We start from the raw sequence: 21,848 nt of genomic DNA, 5'->3' as shown, positions 1-21,848 counted from the left end.
CCCTCGCTGCCCGAGCTACTGTAGCTTGCGGCACGATCCGAAAATATCAGAAGCAGTAATAGCGCCCTTATATTTAGCAGCCATGGAGCGGACCCAGCGCTTCTGGATATGAAGGACCCCGTATCGCACCAGGACAACATTTTCCAGGTGACGTCCCCCACACTGGAAAACAGGAGACCCCAGAAGAAGTGCAGAGTGTGGCGTATGCAGAGTATGCAGAGTATCCAGTATGCAGAGGCCGGGGGGATCAGGACAGGTGGCACACTGGAAAATGGTGTCCTTCCTGATCCCCCCGGCCTCTGCATACTGGATCGCTCCAAGGCGTACCACACGTCACTGGGGTTCTACATTATCTAAATTCTGTCCCTTATTCCTATTTCAGGGGTCACGTTGATCCAGGGTTATTCTGATCGCCAATATGGAGCAGGGAAGGAATTTTTCCCCTGTGATGAGGCTACTGTCGTCTGCCTTACGAGGGTTTTTTGCCTTCCTCTGGATCAACACAGGTTGAATTTGATGGACACCTGTCATTTCCAACCTTATCAACTAATAATTGGCCCAATACCCCCAAATAAATTAGAACTGTCCCTTTTCCCCAGCTAAGTAGGTATGGCCGCCATTCCCATTAGAGGGGGCCATGATGCAATTACTAAGCCTCTGTGCGGCCAGGACAGTAGAAACCCCCCACAAGTGACCCCATTCTGGAAACTACACCCCATAAGGAATCTAACAAGTGGGGCAGCGGGGATATGGCCCCCTGGTGACGGCCACATTTGGGACGTGAAAATGAAAAAAATTGTATTTTTTATTTTCTCGGCACATGTTCTACGTAAGTGCCCGTCACCAGTGGGGTCCATATGCTCACTGAACCCCTTGTTAGATTCCTTATGGGGTGTAGTTTCCAGAATGGGGTCACTTGTCGGGGATTTCTACTGTCCTGGCAGCACAGGAGCTTTGTAATTGCGACGTGGCCTCCATCCTCCATTCCAGCCTCTAAATGGCGCTCTGTCCCTTTGGTGACTTGCCCTGTGCCCATATGGCACATTATGCCCACATGTGGGGTATTTTCGTACTCAGGGGACGCTACCCTACACGTTTTGTGTTCATTTTCTTTTTTAACCCCTTGTGGAAATGGAAAAAAAATAAGGCTAGACCAACATTTAGTGTAATTTTTGTAAAATTTTTACTCTAAATCATTAATCTTGTCATGATTTTTTCATTTTCACAAGGGGTTAAAAGATAAAAAAAAACATTTAATGTGTAGAGCAATTTCCCCTGAGTACGGAAATACCCCACATGTGGACATAAAGCGCCATGCGGGTGCAGGGTAAGCCTCCGAAGGGAAGGAGCGCCATTTGGTTTTTGAAGGCTGGATTTGGATGGAATGGATTTCGAGGGGCCATGTTGCATTCAAAAGGCCCCTGTGTTGCCAAGACAGTTGAAACCCCCCACAAGTTACCCCATTATGGAAACTGCACCCCTCAAGGAATGTAACAAGGGGTGTAGTGAGCATATGGACCCCACTGGTGAGGGACACAAATGTGGAACAATGTGGCGTGAAAATGAAATATTACATTTTTTACACTATAATGTTGGTTTAGCCTTGAATTTATCATTTTCACAAGGGGTTAAAAGAGGAAAAAAAAACAAAATGTGTAGAGCAATTTCCCCCGAGTCCGAAAATACCCCACATGTGGACATAAAGCGCCGTGCGGGTGCAGGGCAAGCCTCCGAAGGGAAGGAGCGCCATTTCGTTTTTGAAGGCTGGATTTGGATGGAATGGATTTTGAGGGGCCATGTTGCATTCAAGAGGCCTCTGTGTTGTCAAGACAGTTGAAACCCCCTACAAGTGACCCCATTATGGAAACTACACCCCTCAAGGAATGTAACAAGGGGTGTAGTGAGGATATGGACCCCACTGGTGACGGGCACAAATGTGGAACAATGTGGCGTGAAAATGAAATATTACATTTTTTACACTATAATGTTGGTTTAGCCTTGAATTTATCATTTTCACAAGGGGTTAAAAGAGAAAAAAACACACAATATGTGTAGAGCAATTTCCCCCGAGTCCGTAAATACCCCACATGTGGACATAAAGCGCCGTGTGGGTGCAGGGCAAGCCTCCGAAGGGAAGGAGCGCCATTTGGATTTTGGAGGTTGGATTTGGCTAGAATGGATGATGAACGCCATGTCGCATTTACAGAGCCCTCGTGCTGCCAAAACACTGGAAACCCCCCACAAGTGACCCCATTCTGGAAACTGCACCCCTCAAGGAATCTAACAAGGGGTGCAGTGAGGATATGGACCCCTTGATGACGGGCACATTTGTGCCATGAAAGTGAAAAAAATGAAATTTTTTACTTTTACGTCACTTTGTTCCACATTTGTGCCCATCACCAGTGGGGTCCATATGCTCACTGCCCCCCTTGTTAGATTCCTTGAGGGGTTTAGTTTCCAGAATGGGGTCACTTGTGGGGGGTTTCCAGTGTCTTGGCAGCACGAGGGCTCTGTAAATGTGACATGGCCCTTGAAATCCTTTTAAGTGAAATTCAGCTTCCAAAAGCCAATTGGCGCTCCTTCCCTTTGGAGGCTCGTCCTGCGCCCCCTTGGCACTCTATCGCCACATGTGGGGTATTTCCGTACTCGGGAGAAACTGCGCTACACATTTTTTGTCTTTTTTTGCCTCTTATCCCTTTAAGAAAATGAAAAATTGAAGGCTAGAATAACGTTTTAGTGTAAAAAATAAATTTTTCTTTTTTCACGCCATATTGTTCGGAAAATCTGTGAAGCACCTGTGGGGTCTAGATGCTCACCGCACCCCTTGTTACATTCCTTGAGGGGTGTAGTTTTCTAAATGGTGTCCCTTTAGGGGTGTTTTTTAGGTTTTGACACCCCAGAGCCTCTGCCAACCTGAAGTGGTACAGTCAAAAATGACCAAATATAACGGAGGCGTTGAAAATCACTAGGCGCTCCTTTATATCTGAGGCTTGTGGTTGCGGCAAATAGCGCAATAGGGTCACATATGGGGTATTTCTATAAACTGCAGAAACGGGGCAATAATTATTGGGGTGCATTTCTCTGGTAATAGGTTTATAATTATGAAAAATATTGGATTACAATAAAATCTCTGCACAGAAAATTTAAATTTTCAAATTCCTTACACACTTAGCTTTTATTTCTGTGACTCCCCTAAAGGGTTAAAACACTTTCTGGATATGCTTTTGCAGAGTTTGGGGGGTGCAGTTTCTGAAATGGGGTGCTTTGTGGGGCTTTCTAACATACAGGCCCCTCAAATACACTTTAAACCTGAACAGGTCCCTAAAAATATCTGATTTTGAAATTTTACTGAAAATTTGGAAATTTGCTGCTAATGTTTTAAGCTCCCTATTGTCTAAAAAAAATGAAATATAGTTTAATAAATGCCGCCAACATAAAGTAGACATGTTGCTAATGCTATTTAATATATAATTTATGTGGTATAACCACTTTCTGTATACGCAAAAAAGTTTCAAAGTTGGAAAAATGCAGTTTTTCACATTTTTTCACATTATTTGGTTTTTTTTTCATAAAGATTCGTTATGAGTATCGACTCCAATTTACCAGAAATGTAAAGTACAATATGTCACGAGAAAACAATCTCAGAATCAGCCGGATAGGTAAAAGCATCCCGAAGGTATTAATGAATAAAGTGACACTGGTCATATTCATAAAATTTGTCTCTGTCATTAAGGCCATTTCAGGCCCGGTCCTTAAGGGGTTAAGAGCGAAATTGGTCCCTTTAAGCGTGAAATTGGTCCCTTTAAGAGTGAAATTGGTCCCTTTAAGAGCGACCTGGGTCCCTTTAAGAGCAAAATGGGTCCCTTTAAGAGCGACCTGGGTCCCTTTAAGAGCGACCTGGGTCCCTTTAAGAGCAATCTGGGTCCCTTTAAGAGCAAAATGGGTCCCTTTAAGAGCAAAATGGGTCCCTGTAAGAGCGATCTGGGTCCCTTTAGGAGCGAAATGGGTCCCTTTAAGAGCAAAATGGATCCCTTTAAGAGTGACCTGGGTCCCTTTAAGAGCAAAATATGTCCCTTTAAGAGCAAAATATGTTCCTTTAAGAGCAAAATATGTCCCTTTAAGAGCGAAATATGTCCCTTTAAGAGCAAAATGGGTCCTTTTAAGAGTGACCTGGGTCCCTTTAAGAGTGAAATTGGTCCCTTTAAGCGTGAAATTGGTCCCTTTAAGAGCAACCTGGGTCCCTTTAAGAGCGACCTGGGTCACTTTAAGAGCGAAATATGTCCCTTTAAGAGCAAAATGGGTCCTTTTAAGAGCGACCTGGGTCCCTTTAAGAGTGAAATGGGTCCCTTTAAGCGCGAAATGGGTCCCTTTAAGAGCGAAATGGGTCCCTTTAAGAGCAAAATATGTCCCTTTAAGAGCGAAATATGTCCCTTTAAGAGCAAAATATGTCCCTTTAAGAGCAAAATGGGTCCCTTTAAGAGCGACCTGGGTGCTTTTAAGAGTGAAATTGGTCCCTTTAAGAGCGACCTGGGTCCCTTTAAGAGCAAAATGGGTCCTTTTAAGAACGACCTGGGTCCCTTTAAGAGCGAAATGGGTCCCTTTAAGAGCAAAATGGGTCCCTTTAAGAGCGACCTGGGTCCCTTTAAGAGCAAAATATGTCCCTTTAAGAGAGAAATATGTCCCTATAAGAGCAAAATATGTCCCTTTAAGAGTGAAATATGTCCCTTTAAGAGCAAAATGGGTCCCTTTAAGAGCGACCTGGGTCCCTTTAAGAGTGAAATGGGTCCCTTTTAGCGTGAAATTGGTCCCTTTAAGAGCAACCTGGGTCCCTTTAAGAGCGACCTGGGTCCCTTTAAGAGCAAAATATGTCCCTTTAAGAGCGAAATATGTCCCTTTAAGAGCAAAATATGTCCCTTTAAGAGCAAAATGGGTCCCTTTAAAAACGACCTGGGTGCCTTTAATAGTGAATATTGGTCCCTTTAAGAGCGACCTGGGTCCCTTTAAGAGCAAAATGGGTCCTTTTAAGAACGACCTGGGTCCCTTTAAAAGCGACCTGGGTCCCTTTAAGAGCGAAATGGGTCCCTTTAAGAGCAAAATGGGTCCCTTTAAGAGCGACCTGGGTCCCTTTAAGAGCAAAATATTTCCCTTTAAGAGCGAAATATGTCCCTTTAAGAGCAAAATATGTCCCTTTAAGAGCAAAATGGGTCCCTTTAAGAGCGACCTGGGTACTTTTAAGAGTGAAATTGGTCCCTTTAAGAGCGACCTGGGTCCCTTTAAGAGCAAAATGGGTCCTTTTAAGAACGACCTGGGTCCCTTTAAGAGCGACCTGGTTCCCTTTAAGAGTGAAATGGGTCCCTTTAAGAGCAAAATGGGTCCCTTTAAGAGCGACCTGGGTCCCTTTAAGAGCAAAATATGTCCCTTTAAGAGCAAAATATGTCCCTATAAGAGCAAAATATGTCCCTTTAAGAGTGAAATATGTCCCTTTAAGAGCAAAATGGGTCCCTTTAAGAGCGACCTGGGTGCCTTTAATAGTGAAATTGGTCCCTTTAAGAGCGACCTGGGTCCCTTTAAGAGCAAAATGGGTCCTTTTAAGAACAACCTGGGTCCCTTTAAGAGCGACCTGGGTCCCTTTAAGAGCGAAATGGGTCCCTTTAGGAGCAAAATGGGTCCCTTTAAGAGCGACCTGGGTCCCTTTAAGAGCAAAATATGTCCCTTTAAGAGCGAAATATGTCCCTTTAAGAGCAAAATATGTCCCTTTAAGAGCAAAATGGGTCCCTTTAAGAGCGACCTGGGTACTTTTAAGAGTGAAATTGGTCCCTTTAAGAGCGACCTGGGTCCCTTTAAGAGCAAAATGGGTCCTTTTAAGAACGACCTGGGTCCCTTTAAGAGCGACCTGGGTCCCTTTAAGAGCGAAATGGGTACCTTTAAGAGCAAAATGGGTCCCTTTAAGAGCGACCTGGGTCCCTTTAAGAGCAAAATATGTCCCTTTAAGAGCGAAATATGTCCCTATAAGAGCAAAATATGTCCCTTTAAGAGTGAAATATGTCCCTTTAAGAGCAAAATGGGTCCCTTTAAGAGCGACCTGGGTCCCTTTAAGAGTGAAATGGGTCCCTTTAAGCGCGAAATGGGTCCCTTTAAGAGCGAAATGGGTCCCTTTAAGAGCGACCTGGGTCCCTTTAAGAGCAAAATATGTCCCTTTAAGAGCGAAATATGTCCCTTTAAGAGCGACCTTGGGTCTCTTTAAGAGCGAAATTGGTCCCTTTAAGAGCGAAATTGGTCCATTTAAGAGTGACCTGGGTCCCTTTAAGAGCGAAATATTTCCCTTTAAGAGCGAAATATGTCCATTTAAGGGCAACCTGGGTCCCTTTAAGAGCGAAATATGTCGCTTTAAGAGCAAAATGGGTCCTTTTAAGAGCGACCTGGGTCCCATTAAAAGTGAAATGGGTCCCTTTAAGCGCGAAATGGGTCCCTTTAAGAGCAAAATGGGTCCCTTTAAGAGCGACCTGGGTCCCTTTAAGAGCGAAATTGGTCCCTTTAAGCGTGAAATTGGTCCCTTTAAGAGGGAAATTGGTCCCTTTAAGAGCGACCTGGGTCCCTTTAAGAGCGAAATATGTCCCTTTAAGAGCAAAATATGTCCTTTTAAGAGAGACCTGGGTCCCTTTAAGAGCGAAATTGGTGCCTTTAAGAGCGAAATTGGTCCATTTAAGAGTGACCTGGGTCCCTTTAAGAGCAAAATATGTCGTTTTAAGAGCAAAATGGGTCCTTTTAAGAGCGACCTGGGTCCCTTTAAGACCGATCTGGGTCCCTTTAAGAGCAAAATATGTCCCTTTAAGAGCAAAATGGGTCCTTTTAAGAGCGACCTGGGTCCCTTTAAGAGCAAAATTGGTCCCTTTAAGAGCGAAATTGGTCCCTTTAAGAGTGAAATTGGTCTATTTAAGAGCGACCTGGGTCCCTTTAAGAGCGAAATATGTCCCTTTAAGAGCGACCTGGGTCCCTTTAAGAGCGACCTGGGTCCCTTTAAGAGCGAAATATGTCCCTTTAAGAGCAAAATGGGTCCTTTTAAGAGCGACCTGGGTCCCTTTAAGAGTGAAATGGGTCCCTTTAAGCACGAAATGAGTCCCTTTAAGAGCGAAATGGGTCCCTTTAAGAGCGACCTGGGTCCCTTTAAGAGCAAAATATGTCCCTTTAAGAGCGAAATATGTCCCTTTAAGAGCAAAATATGTCCCTTTAAGAGCAAAATGGGTCCCTTTAAGAGCGACCTGGGTGCCTTTAAGAGTGAAATTGGTCCCTTTAAGAGCGACCTGGGTCCCTTTAAGAGCAAAATGGGTCCTTTTAAGAACGACCTGGGTCCCTTTAAGAGCGACATGGGTCCCTTTAAGAGCGAAATGGGTCCCTTTAAGAGCAAAATGGGTCCCTTTAAGAGCGACCTGGGTCCCTTTAAGAGCAAAATATGTCCCTTTAAGAGCGAAATATGTCCCTATAAGAGCAAAATATGTCCCTTTAAGAGTGAAATATGTCCCTTTAAGAGCAAAATGGGTCCCTTTAAGAGCGACCTGGGTCCCTTTAAGAGTGAAATGGGTCCCTTTAAGCGCGAAATGGGTCCCTTTAAGAGCGAAATGGGTCCCTTTAAGAGCGACCTGGGTCCCTTTAAGAGCAAAATATGTCCCTTTAAGAGCGAAATATGTCCCTTTAAGAGCGACCTTGGGTCTCTTTAAGAGCGAAATTGGTCCCTTTAAGAGCGAAATTGGTCCATTTAAGAGTGACCTGGGTCCCTTTAAGAGCGAAATATTTCCCTTTAAGAGCGACCTGGGTCCCTTTAAGAGCGACCTGGGTCCCTTTAAGAGCGAAATATGTCCCTTTAAGAGCAAAATGGGTCCTTTTAAGAGCGACCTGGGTCCCTTTAAGAGCAAAATTGGTCCCTTTAAGAGCGAAATTGGTCCCTTTAAGAGTGAAATTGGTCTATTTAAGAGCGACCTGGGTCCCTTTAAGAGCGAAATATGTCCCTTTAAGAGCGACCTGGGTCCCTTTAAGAGCGACCTGGGTCCCTTTAAGAGCGAAATATGTCCCTTTAAGAGCAAAATGGGTCCTTTTAAGAGCGACCTGGGTCCCTTTAAGAGTGAAATGGGTCCCTTTAAGCACGAAATGAGTCCCTTTAAGAGCGAAATGGGTCCCTTTAAGAGCGACCTGGGTCCCTTTAAGAGCAAAATATGTCCCTTTAAGAGCGAAATATGTCCCTTTAAGAGCAAAATATGTCCCTTTAAGAGCGAAATGGGTCCCTTTAAGAGCGACCTGGGTGCCTTTAAGAGTGAAATTGGTCCCTTTAAGAGCGACCTGGGTCCCTTTAAGAGCAAAATGGGTCCTTTTAAGAACGACCTGGGTCCCTTTAAGAGCGACATGGGTCCCTTTAAGAGCGAAATGGGTCCCTTTAAGAGCAAAATGGGTCCCTTTAAGAGCGACCTGGGTCCCTTTAAGAGCAAAATATGTCCCTTTAAGAGCGAAATATGTCCCTATAAGAGCAAAATATGTCCCTTTAAGAGTGAAATATGTCCCTTTAAGAGCAAAATGGGTCCCTTTAAGAGCGACCTGGGTCCCTTTAAGAGTGAAATGGGTCCCTTTAAGCGCGAAATGGGTCCCTTTAAGAGCGAAATGGGTCCCTTTAAGAGCGACCTGGGTCCCTTTAAGAGCAAAATATGTCCCTTTAAGAGCGAAATATGTCCCTTTAAGAGCGACCTTGGGTCTCTTTAAGAGCGAAATTGGTCCCTTTAAGAGCGAAATTGGTCCATTTAAGAGTGACCTGGGTCCCTTTAAGAGCGAAATATTTCCCTTTAAGAGCGAAATATGTCCATTTATGAGCAACCTGGGTCCCTTTAAGAGCGAAATATGTCGCTTTAAGAGCAAAATGGGTCCTTTTAAGAGCGACCTGGGTCCCATTAAGAGTGAAATGGGTCCCTTTAAGAGCGACCTGGGTCCCTTTAAGAGCAAAATGGGTCCCTTTAAGAGCGACCTGGGTCCCTTTAAGAGCGAAATTGGTCCCTTTAAGCGTGAAATTGGTCCCTTTAAGAGGGAAATTGGTCCCTTTAAGAGCGACCTGGGTCCCTTTAAGAGCGAAATATGTCCCTTCAAGAGCGAAATATGTCCCTTTAAGAGCGACCTGGGTCCCTTTAAGAGCTACCTGGGTCCCTTTAAGAGCGAAATATGTCCCTTTAAGAGCAAAATGGGTCCTTTTAAGAGCGACCTGGGTCCCTTTAAGAGTGAAATGGGTCCCTTTAAGCGCGAAATGGGTCCCTTTAAGAGCAAAATGGGTCCCTTTAAGAGCGACCTGGGTCCCTTTAAGAGCAAAATATGTCCCTTTAAGAGCGAAATATGTCCCTTTAAGAGCGAAATTGGTCCATTTAAGAGCGACCTGGGTCCCTTTAAGAGCGCAATATGTCCCTTTAAGAGCGACCTGGGTCCCTTTAAGAGCGACCTGGGTCCCTTTAAGAGCGAAATATGTCCCTTTAAGAGCAAAATGGGTCCTTTTAAGAGCGACCTGGGTCCCTTTAAGAGTGAAATGGGTCCCTTTAAGCGCGAAATGGGTCCCTTTAAGAGCGAATTGGGTCCCTTTAAGAGCGACCTGGGTCCCTTTAAGAGCAAAATATGTCCCTTTAAGAGCGAAATATGTCCCTTTAAGAGCAAAATATGTCCCTTTAAGAGCAAAATGGGTCCCTTTAAGAGCAACCTGGGTGCCTTTAAGAGTGAAATTGGTCCCTTTAAGAGCGACCTGGGTCCCTTTAAGAGCAAAATGGGTCCTTTTAAGAACGACCTGGGTCCCTTTAAGAGCGACCTGGGTCCCTTTAAGAGCGAAATGGGTCCCTTTAAGAGCAAAATGGGTCCCTTTAAGAGCGACATGGGTCCCTTTAAGAGCAAAATATGTCCCTTTAAGAGCGAAATATGTCCCTATAAGAGCAAAATATGTCCCTTTAAGAGTGAAATATGTCCCTTTAAGAGCAAAATGGGTCCCTTTAAGAGCGACCTGGGTCCCTTTAAGAGTGAAATGGGTCCCTTTAAGCGCGAAATGGGTCCCTTTAAGAGCGAAATGGGGCCCTTTAAGAGCGACCTGGGTCCCTTTAAGAGCAAAATATGTCCCTTTAACCTCTTAAGGACATAGGACGTACCGGTACGTCCTATGTCCTCACTTGCACTTCAAAGCGGGGCCGCGCGGCGGCCCCGCTTTGAAGTGCCGCGATCCCGGGTGCCGCGTGTAGCCCGGGACCGCCGCTATTAGCGGGCACGGTCTGATCGCCGTGCCCGCTAATTAGCTAATCGGAGGCAGCTGTCAAAGTTGACAGCTGCCTCCGATTACCGGAGGCAACGTTTCCCTGGTGTCTAGTGGGGGAGATCGCTCCTCCGGGACCTTGTCCCGGAGGAGCGATCTCCGTTACTGATGCCGGCCGGGGACGCGTCCAAGATGGCGCCGTCCTCGGCTCGGCACTCGTTTACTTCCGGCTGCAGCAGCCGAAAGCAAACGAGTGCCGATCTCATGGATCTCTGCAGCATATCTATGCTGCAGAGATCTCAATGAGAGATCACAGTGTATATACTAGAAGTCCCCCATGGGGGCTTCTAGTATATGTGTAAAAAAAAAAAAAAAAAGTGTTGTTAATAGTAAAAAGCCCCCTCCCCTAATAAAAGTCTGAATCACCCCCCTTTTCCCAGGTTTTAAATAAAAGTAAACAAATAAATAAATAAATAAACATGTTTGCTATCGCCGCGTGCGTAATCGCCCGAACTATTAATTAATCACATTCCTGATCTCGTACGGTAAACGGCGTCAGCGCAAAAAAAATCCCAAAGTGCAAAATTGCGCATTTTTGGTCGCATCAAATCCAGAAAAAATGTAATAAAAAGCGATCAAAAAGACGTATATGCGCAATCAAGGTACCGATAGAAAGATCAAATCATGGCGCAAAAAATGACACCTCGCACAGCCCCATAGACCAAAGGATAAAAGCGCTATAAGCCTGGGAATGGAGCGATTTTAAGGAACGTATATTGGTTAACAACGGTTTGAATTTTTTACAGGCCATCAGATACAATATAAGTTATACATGTTATATATCGTTTTAATCGTAACGACTTGAGGAACATGCATAACAAGTCAGTTTTACCCCAGGGTGAATGGCGTAAAAACACATTTCCCCCAAATAAAAGAAATGCGTTTTTTTTTTCAATTTCACCACACTTCGAATTTTTTTCTGGTTTCGCAGTGTACTTTATGCAAAAATTCAGCCTGTAATTGCAAAGTACAATTAGTGACGCAAAAAATAAGGGGTCATGGGGGTTTCTAGGTGGAAAAATGCAAGTGCTATGACCTTTTAAACACAAGGAGGAAAAACCGAAAACGTAAAAACAAAAATGGGCCATGTCCTTAAAGGGTTAAGAGCGAAATATGTCCCTTTAAGAGCGACCTGGGTCCCTTTAAGAGCGAAATTGGTCCCTTTAAGAGCGAAATTGGTCCATTTAAGAGTGACCTGGGTTCCTTTAAGAGCGAAATATTTCCCTTTAAGAGCGAAATATGTCCATTTAAGAGCAACCTGGGTCCCTTTAAGAGCGAAATATGTCGCTTTAAGAGCAAAATGGGTCCTTTTAAGAGCGACCTGGGTCCCATTAAGAGTGAAATGAGTCCCTTTAAGAGCAAAATGGGTCCCTTTAAGAGCAAAATGGGTCCCTTTAAGAGCGACCTGGGTCCCTTTAAGAGCGAAATAGGTCCCTTTAAGCGTGAAATTGGTCCCTTTAAGAGGGAAATTGGTCCCTTTAAGAGCGACCTGGGTCCCTTTAAGAGCGAAATATGTCCCTTTAAGAGCAAAATATGTCCTTTTAAGAGAGACCTGGGTCCCTTTAAGAGCGAAATTGGTCCCTTTAAGAGCGAAATTGGTCCATTTAAGAGTGACCTGGGTCCCTTTAAGAGCGAAATATTTCCCTTTAAGAGCGAAATATGTCCCTTTAAGAGCAACCTGGGTCCCTTTAAGAGCGAAATATGTCGTTTTAAGAGCAAAATAGGTCCTTTTAAGAGCGACCTGGGTCCCTTTAAGAGCGATCTGGGTCCCTTTAAGAGCAAAATATGTCCCTTTAAGAGCAAAATGGGTCCTTTTAAGAGCGACCTGGGTCCCTTTAAGAGCAAAATTGGTCCCTTTAAGAGCGAAATTGGTCCCTTTAAGAGTGAAATTGGTCCATTTAAGAGCGACCTGGGTCCCTTTAAGAGCGAAATATGTCCCTTCAAGAGCGAAATATGTCTCTTTAAGAGCGACCTGGATCCCTTTAAGAGCGAAATATGTCCCTTTTAGAGCGAAATATGTCCCTTTAAGAGCAAAATGGGTCCTTTTAAGAGCGAACTGGGTCCCTTTAAGAGTGAAATGGGTCCCTTTAAGCGTGAAATTGGTCCCTTTAAGAGCGATCTGGGTCCCTTTAAGAGCTAAATGGGTCCCTTTAAGAGCGAAATGGGTCCCTTTAAGAGCGACCTGGGTCCCTTTAAAAGCCATTTGGGTCCCTTTAAGTGCAACGGAGGCCCTTTAAGAGCGACCTGGGGCCCTTTTAGAGTGAAATTGGTCCCTTTAAGAGTGATCTGGGTCCCTTTAAGAGTGAAATGGGTTCCATTAAGAGAGACCTGGGTCCCTTTATGAGTGACCTGGGTACCTTTAAGAGCGACCTGGGACCCTTTAAGAGTGACCTAGGTACCTTTAAGAGCGACCTGGGTCCCTTTAAGAGCGACCTGGGTTCCGTTAAGAGTGACCTGGGTCCCTTCAAGAGCGAAGGGACCCACGTCGCTCTTAAAATGACCCAGGTCGCTCCTAAAGGGACCCATGTCACTCTTAAAGGGACAGGAGCCAAGTTGCTCTTAAAGGGATGGGACCCAAGTCGCTCTTAAAGGGACGGCACCCAGGATTAAAGTTAAATGGAAGTCACTGGTAAAGGGGCGCTCTTTTCAAGCACTATGTATTTCCCTGGAAATGCAAATCTAGTTTTTATTACTGTTTTGCATTATTTACTTTTTTTTTGTATTTTGATTTATTATATGTTTATCATTGTATGCAGTGTGAGCACTTTGACATTCATATTTGGCTTTGCGTTTTGGATGAAATATACCATTGGGATAGTTTGCTATACATGCATGGTCTTGCAATCTTGGATATTATCCTACCTGTGTCCTTGATCTCATAAGTGTTTTTAATGGGACCTATTTACTAGTGATGAGTGAACACCCCGATGTTTGGTTCAGATCCTGAACACAAAGAAAATTATAGTGATCGGTTCCTGTTTGTGTTCAAACGCATTTCATTTGCATTAATTTGCATGCAGATTGTGTACGTTTCTAGAGTTACGCACATGCATACAGATTATCAGGAGCAAAGCGGAAATTACGCAGTAGCATACATTCACCATGTATGTTTGAAAATTATCGATATAAACATTCCAATCGTTAAATTGTTTATGATTTGTGAACTCAAACAATTAGCGTCATGTTCATACGAACATACAAACATTTACGAACATGTTTGCTCATCACTACTGTTTACTGTTGATTATTTATCTGCCTGAATAAAGTACTTTTATCTTCATTATTGATTGGTTAGGGTCAGTGGCGTCGCTAGGCATAATCAGTCGGGGCCCAAGCTCCGAATGAAATCAGCCTAGCCCCAAAAGCTTTTTTGATCCCGCCAGCGCCGAAATAACAGCAGCCGGGGCCTGTGATAGATCACTATCAGAGGCCCCAGGCTGCTGTTACTTCAACACTGGTGGATCACGGAAGTGGGATCAGCCGGCACCATTTAGTGACCTCACCCTGCTCTTCCGGTTGTGCCTCCTCTTCTGCACTACAGGAACGTCACCCTGCGTCCTCTAGCGTTCCACAGCCAGCCGTAGCGGTGCCGAGCTTCTCCCCTGCCACGCTCCTCCGCCTCAGGCTGCTGCACAGGGGTATTGTAACCCCCAGGGGGATGGCGGTCTGCTGGGATAATGTGTATGATGTCAGGTGGGGGAGTGTGTGGGGAATGGTATTGGTGGCCACGGGGGTTGGCAGTGTGTGTGTGTGTATGTATGGTGACTAGGTGGGATATTCTCTGTGTGTGCATGGGTCAGGTGAGATAGTGTGTGTGTGCGTGTAGGGGGGGTCAGGTGGGGTAGTGTGTGTGGGGGGGTTAGGTGGGGTAGTGTGTGTAGGGGGGTCAGATGGGGTAGTGTGTGGGGTGCAGGTTTATTGTAGACAGAAAGGTTGAATCTGATTGGTTGCTAGGGGCAACTAAAACAATTCAACTTTACACCAGATTAATAAATCCCCCCCTAAGTGTTTTAAGGGGTACTCCGGCGGGGGGGCACTTTTTTGATGGGACCGGGGAGGGGGTGGCTGAGGAAAAAGAATCGGGAACCGGGGACCGGAGCGCCGCGATGCGGGACCTGCCGCTTGAACCGGGGAGGTGAGTGGACGTCTTTTTCCTCAGCCACCCCCTCCCCGGTCCCATTATAAAAGTGCCCCCCCCCCCACCGGAGTACCCCTTTAAGTAAACCACAGGTGGTTCAAATTTTTCTATTTCCAGAATTGTTGTGTTGTCCAGGGAGAAATGGCTAGCAGCGTCCAGAAGAACTTTTGATATTGTTTTTTTTATTTTTCAGAGCACACTGTGGTCACTTAGAACTCCACTGACTTTATAATGGCTTTTTTTCTGTGAAAGAAAACAAAAAACATACACCAATCCATGAAAACATTAATGTAGAGCAGGTATCTTTACTACCCATAGGACTATGAGAAGACGGCGACAACAAACATATACAAATAATGACCTGACAGTGCTGAGCTCATCTTGGTGATACACTTGAAGGCTTCAATAACAGGAAGTCACATGCCTCTGTCATTATCAGCTGTTGGGAAAGAGACAGATGCAGCCAGATCAATATCAGTGTCCAATATCAAAGACTTATTGTCATAGAGTCAAACATTTCATACAGTGGAAAGAATTATTCTTCCCATCTCATTATTACGGAATGAGAACGAAACAACAAGAATTGTATTCAGAAGTAACATCTTTTGTATCTTTATTACACAATGACTTAAGAATATGTGCCCAGAAAATGTATGTGTCTGTTTCTATACATTTAAAGATACTGTATATGTCAGGATTACGGTCTATAAACATGTAAGTTTTGTCCTAAGATGTTTAGCAACTAATTATTTTTTGTTTTGCACAGTAAAGAGATGAAAGTTGCTGCAAAACAAATCGCTATCGAATGTGTACAATTGTACTTAGGAAAATAATTATAAAATAAAATGCCCAAAAGTCTCTCTCTATATAAAGGGCTACAGTTGCCAAAGACATTTATTATCTGAAGAAACTGTGCAAAATCACTGTCAGAATATACTAGTATACAATGTAGAAAAAGCAGGACTTTAATTTGGTTCATGCTAGTACAAATCTGTTAAAGGGAACCATGAACATTAAGTCTGATCTTCCAGTATCATGTTATATTAAAAAATTCAGTATAACTTGTAATGTACTGAATGAAATTCCGGTTCATTCTGGGGGTAGGAATCCTGTGGGCAGTCCAAGGTTTGGGGGTTACTTTTATTGATTGACAACTATCTCTATATACATATTCATAAATGGAAAACTGACCCACTGGATTTCTATGGCCAAAATGAATAAAATATGTGTCCTACTGAATCTTTTCCTACAAAAACTATGTGCGATCCTGCTTGGATCCTCTTGTTCTATAAAGTAATGCTGGCAGGTTCTTTTAGCCAGATTCTGTTCCAGGGCGTACATGTATACCCTGGGAGCCATGTTATGTTGTCACTCCAGGGAGTACTGTTTGCCTTAGAAGCAGAGCCCTCCTGATCGTCATCAAGAGCCATCTGTCAAATACAACTCTTTTCCCACTGCAACTGCAGAGATCGGGCTGGAGGTTGCCATGTACTAATGCCTGTGAGGGCCAGCCACAGGCTGGGTATCACAGGCTATAGCTGTCAGTGTACAACTGACAGTTATAATACATTGCAGGACAGAAATACTGTACCCCAATGATCAGAGATTGCAGCTATAAGTCCCTTTCAGGGGAGAAAAAGGTACGTGATTTATAAAAATAAAACAAAAATGACCTTTACTAATAAAGAAATGTATTATTCTCAAAAAGTGAAAAAAACAAACAAAAAACATATATACTTGGTATTGTCGTGTTTGTAACAACCTGAAGTATTAAATACTATTATGTTTTTTTATTAGGAATGGAAAACACAGTAGAAAAAACAAACAAAACAAAAAAACTACTAAATTTTGTTTACTGTGCCTTTAAAAAAAGTGGAAAAAATGACCAAAGGTTGTACTGCACAAATAGTACCAATAAAAACTACCACTCATCCTGCAAAACAAGCACTCACAACTCTGTTGGTCCAAAAAACAAGAACAATATGGCTTTCAGAATAAGACTAGATTTACACAATATATTTTTTTCCTCTCCATTTTTTAAAAGAAAAAACGATGTCAGTCATTTTGCTGTTTGGCCGCCTATACTCATTTAGTTGGCGTTTGGATGTGTCTTTGATTGAAAAGTCCATTGAATTTAAGAGTAAAAACGATGAAAGGAGGGTGAAGAATGAAAAAACTGCATGTGCGCAACTAAAAAATAACGTCTGCTGTTTTCAAAAGACTTAAATATTTGTCATGATAATTATTTTGATGTCAGACAAAACACAGACAATATCTGTCATTTTATATACTGTGCACATTGGATTTCCATCATTCCATTGCATTGGAGTCAATTACATTGCAGCTTTTTCTCTTTTTTTTTATGTTGTGTGAATATAGTCTAACATAGATAGACCCTGAGTATTGCAGTAATTGTAACGACTCACAAAATAAATATAACATTTCAATTATACTGCATGGTGAACACCATTAAAAAAATCACAGAATTACTATTTTTTTCTATATCTATTGTTATAAAATCTGATCAAAAAGTCATATTTACCCCAAAACAGTACCAATAAAAACTATAGTTTATTCTGCAAGAAGCAAGCCCTAGCACAACTCCATATTTTTTTTTTTAATAGGGTTATACCAAGATTACAATTTACATATCCAGAGAATAGATGATAAGGGATTGGTAGGGGTCTGACCTTTGTGACCCCTACTGATCACTAAAAATGGGGGCCCTGAGTGCCCCTTTGTGAATGAGGCTGCAATGTGCAAACTGAACACTCATAGCTTAGTGCTGTATTCCGTTATCTTTGTCAGATTTATAGAGTTTGAATAGAGCAGCAGTGCTGTGAATCACTTTGCTAAATGCTATTAAAAATTACTTAGGCAAGATGGTTGCACCCATATTAATGTAAAAATATTGAAATAAAATAGTTATAATCAGAAAATAGAAGCTGATTAAAAAAGGAACTTCTTTTAGTATCCAGCTCTGATCAATAAATTTTTTTTTAGATAGTTTCCTTCAAGAAACAATGGGTGAATCTGTATGGGATTATTTATTTTTATTTTTTTTTCCTTTTTTTGGGGGGGGGGGGAGGGGGGCAGGCGGACATTGTATGTAGCTGACAAGTCAATTCCCGCAATATAATCTAAGGACAGGCAAAACAGCATATCAGTAAACTCTAAAATAAAAAGAGGCTAACTCCTTTTTGCAATGTACTGTAGTTAGGAAAAATATCTATTTATTTCGGCTTATTATATTGTTTTTTTTTTTTACTTGTAAATGTAGTTATCATTTTTACTATATAATTTTATGTTCCATGTATCACATTTTGCTATACAATAAATTCTATGTTGCTGAAGTGCTCAAAATTTAAATAAAAACAAGATAAAGTCTTTCTGTGTGATTGTTCGTGGTAATATTAATTTACCATTACATAAAGAAAAACACTACATAGGAGATAAGAACAGTAGGATTTCGATAACAGTGGGTTTATCTGCGGCAGTTAGAACAGCAGGGATACTGTGTCAGGAGGAGGTGGAACACTAGAGAGATATATCTGCTATACATGTACTCTACACTTTATCATATCATACCAGTCAAATTAATTACCTGATTAATTATGTGATAGGAAGATACTTTTGCATGGCATACTATGTAACATATATTGGATTTCCTCAAGTGTTGTAACAATGTCTAAAATGCAAAATGTAGTGTTTGCTATTTGTTTTTTACAGTCAGGAACACAAAGCAAATTGAATTCTCAGTATGATTCATCTATATTTATAAAAACTGGGTTTACAACAATGTAACCTGTTGGGTAAAATTCCATTACCTTTGTGAAGGGAATTCTTAATGTGTCAATGTCTTTCTTAGCAATATTGCCAACTTTTGCCTTGGTACATTTAAGGTTACATTAAAGGTACACTAAGCCAGGGCTGTAGCGAGGGGGGGGGGGGGCAGAGGGGGCAGCTGCCCCGGGCGCAAGGCTGGGGGGGGGGGGGCGCCAGTCTCCCTGCACACTCCCGCCCCCTCTGCTATGCCTGTTCATAATCAGGCAGCGCTGTTGTTACCGAGGCAAGGCAGGAGCAGAGCAGGGCACAGCACTTGGGGAAGGGGTGGGGGGGATTGATGTGGAGTGATGGCCCCTGACACACACAACAGACAGGCAGAAAGGACACTGTACGATGCACACAAGAAGCGCCCCTTCCCCACCATGATTGTCTGTCCTCACACACAGCCTCAGCCTCCTGCACTGTATGCTTCTTCCCTGTGTCGGGACACAGGAGGAGGGGAGAATGTCTGCAGCTGGGAGCAGGTCTTGGAGCAGAAGATTCATTTCATTCTGTGGACCCACATTCAAGTCTGTATGTGTGTACAAAAAGCATGTAAGTATGTCAGTATGTATTGCCTATGTGTGTGTAGTGTGTACTGTGTGTGTGTGTATATATATGCATTATATATGCATTGTCCATGTGAGAATACAGAAGGAGAATACCCATCCGCGCTCTGGTTGCTTCTGGGGCACCTGTAGGTCCTGCTCAGCAAATCAGTGCGCTGTCCCGCCACAGAAACTGATTGGTTGAGCGGGACCAAGAGGAGTTAGGAGCCACAGAAGCAAGCCGGAGCACAGACTGGTAAAGTATTCTCCTGTCAGCAGTGGGTTAAGGGGGGGCGGCGTTTACATAATCGCAGCGGAATGAAAATTCAGCTGCTAGTATGTAAACCCATTCAAACTGACAGGACAGGGAATCACAGCGGATTTAACGCTGTGAGTTCCTGTAATTTTCTATCGCTGTTCATACTTGCAGCGGCTTTTTCATTCCACTAAACCCACCGGTGCTGGGCTAATATATTACTTGTTCACGCTCCTGCATGCTTCTCAGGCTGTGCAGGACACTAGGGAGCCTGAGAAGCTGAAGAGGAGCTGCAGCAGCTGTAACAGTTATTACTGTCTGGCTGCTGAACATTATAATGTAGAGGGTGGACTGTGTGAGAAGTACAGAGAAGAACTCTTCCCCCTAAATATACAGAAAATGCTTCTTACCTCTTCCCCCCATTTCCAGTGTGTCCATCCCCCTTCTCTGCTCTTCTCCCCTAGAGTCTTCAGTAGTCCCCCCTAAACTACTACACCCTTGGGTTACACAGTGGTTTTGGCTATGATAGGAAATGTGGGACTGTAAATTGCTGTCTCGCTATGCAGGGGATCTATGCTGTGTTAGGTTTAATGGGCACTGTCACAACAAAAAAACTAAAGGGGGGGAGGGAGCGGGCACAAAATTGAATGTTTGCCCCAGGTGCAGGAAAGGCTAGCTACACCTTCACTAAGCCTTTAGCCAACCTTCTGTTGATGACCCAGCCTGATGACCTTGATTACTCATTCGGTTTCCCAGTACCTCACACAAACTCTGTCTGGTCCTTGGGGACCAGCTGCTGTCCTTACTAGGACTACACTTGTGGAGCAAGTCCCTGAAGCGGGATAAGTGGTGAAGACTAGAGATGAGCGAATCGGGTTCAAGTCGATCCGAACCCGAACGATCAGCATTTGATTAGCTGGGGCTGCTGAACTTGGATAAAGCTCTAAGGTTGTCTGGAAAACATGGATACAGCCAATGACTATATCCATGTTTTCCACATAGCCTTAGGGCTTTATCCAACTTCAGCAGCCACCGCTAATCAAAAGGCCGAAAGTTCGGGTTCGGATCGACTCGAGCATGCTCCAGGTTCACTCATCTCTAGTGAAGACCTTGAGGGCATCTAGTCTCCCGTTTGAGTGGCATAGTGGGTCCACACTGTCTGTTACAACAGGCTACTTGTGTATGTGTTTCATTGAATTTACACTGGTATTTGTATTGAGGGACAGAAAAATGTAGTCTACTACCCTTACTTGCATAAAACTGATAAAATATAGCCACAGTTAGCCTAGGTCTGCTCTCATAAAGCCTATGGCAAACCTTGGTGTGTGCCCTAACACCTTTGTGATATTATGTTAATCAATGATTTACTTATAAATGAGGCCTTATGATATAAATGAGGCCTTATGATATAAATGAGGCCTTATAGGCATACACACTAATGCTTGTACACATAGGTACACAGAAAAGCCCCCCACTAGCACCTATTTATTACACTATGTACATGCGTACATACTTACCCAGGAATCAGAGGAGCACAACACTAGGTGATGCCATAATTTCCACATATGTAGGACCCCCCCCATTTTTTGCAACTATTTTCGAAAAATGCTAAAAGGCAACCAAAATATCAAATATAAATTAAGAGTACATGTCACACTGCCTTTGAGTTCCTTGCATTACCCAGCAGTGACACTTTCTCTCCCCCTGTAAACAGTAAGGCCATACTTCCCAACTTATGAAAAATGGAATAGAAAGAGGGACAGTAGCTCACTACAGTGATTTTTTTATGTTAAGCCACATCACTATCCATATCCAATGGTGCCATAAGTATGCACTACAATGGGATAGTCATTGACAACACAAAAATGTGTATGAATGCTGGCATTAGAGTTGTGCGACAGTATAGATGTACCTTTGCTGTGAATCCTTGGCAATTCACAGTAACCAACAGAATTGCACACAGCTAATACATTTGGCACCTACGTCTTGTATGATGATTCTATGAAACTAACTGCATGCAAGGCAAATTCTGTTACTTTGAGATGTTTTCCTTTCTCCAAGAGGGCAGACATTACACAGTTTGTTGTGATCATCACCACAGAAGTGATTGCCTTGCTCTATAATGCTGGGTTCGAACACAATGCAGTAGTATGCCATGCAGAAAATCGCTGTGCAGAAAAGAAACAGCTAACTGCTGCAGTTGTGTGGTGTGTTTATTGGCTGTGGTGCATATTGAAGACAAGAGTTACTGTTACTTAACAAAACTTTTGCCATGTTAGGGTATGTTCACACTGAGTAATTCAGGCAGAATTCCGCTGCAGAACTTTCTGCCGCGGAATCCCGCCTGTATTAGTGTGACACTGCTTCTCTGTGGGAGAGCACACGCTCCTCAGCAGCCTCCGCTCAAAGAAGTGCCATATCAGTTTTTTGAGCAGAGAGCGGGGGCAGCGAAGGAGCGTGCGCTCTCCCATAGACGGGCTATTGCACACTGAGACAGGAGGAATTCCTCTCGGAATTTTCCACCTGAATTACTCAGTGTGAACATTTCCTTATTAGGAAATATCAAAAGGTTTGATTGGTTTGGGAATAGGAGATTGGACCCCCATGAATTGCTATAATGAGCAGAAAGAAGTGTTTGGTTCAGAGCTTCTTTCCCCGTCTTGCTGCATGAAACAAATTCTATAGTGAGTCCATTGAGCCTGTCTCATGTAGCAATGCGGGGATCTGCTTTTTAAGGGTAGCTTCACACACCCTGTATCGCAGCGG

The 21,848-nt window shown here is 43.3% G+C and overlaps 1 long non-coding RNA gene across 1 annotated transcript in view; it reads right to left on the bottom strand.

The window, feature by feature from the left end:
- The window catches only part of LOC138793688 (uncharacterized), a 96,126-nt gene that overhangs the window by 69,365 nt on the left and 4,913 nt on the right, over positions 1-21,848 (bottom strand). The window contains exon 2 of the long non-coding RNA XR_011363318.1: positions 14,815-14,892. This is a non-coding gene — a long non-coding RNA (uncharacterized lncRNA). The remainder of the gene's footprint in view (positions 1-14,814; positions 14,893-21,848) is intronic.

The sequence above is a fragment of the Dendropsophus ebraccatus genome, chromosome 5, assembly GCF_027789765.1.
Source record: "Dendropsophus ebraccatus isolate aDenEbr1 chromosome 5, aDenEbr1.pat, whole genome shotgun sequence".
Lineage (NCBI taxonomy): Eukaryota > Metazoa > Chordata > Amphibia > Anura > Hylidae > Dendropsophus > Dendropsophus ebraccatus.
The sequence above is the reverse complement of the archived record's forward strand: the minus strand, read 5'-3'. Positions and strand labels throughout refer to the sequence as shown.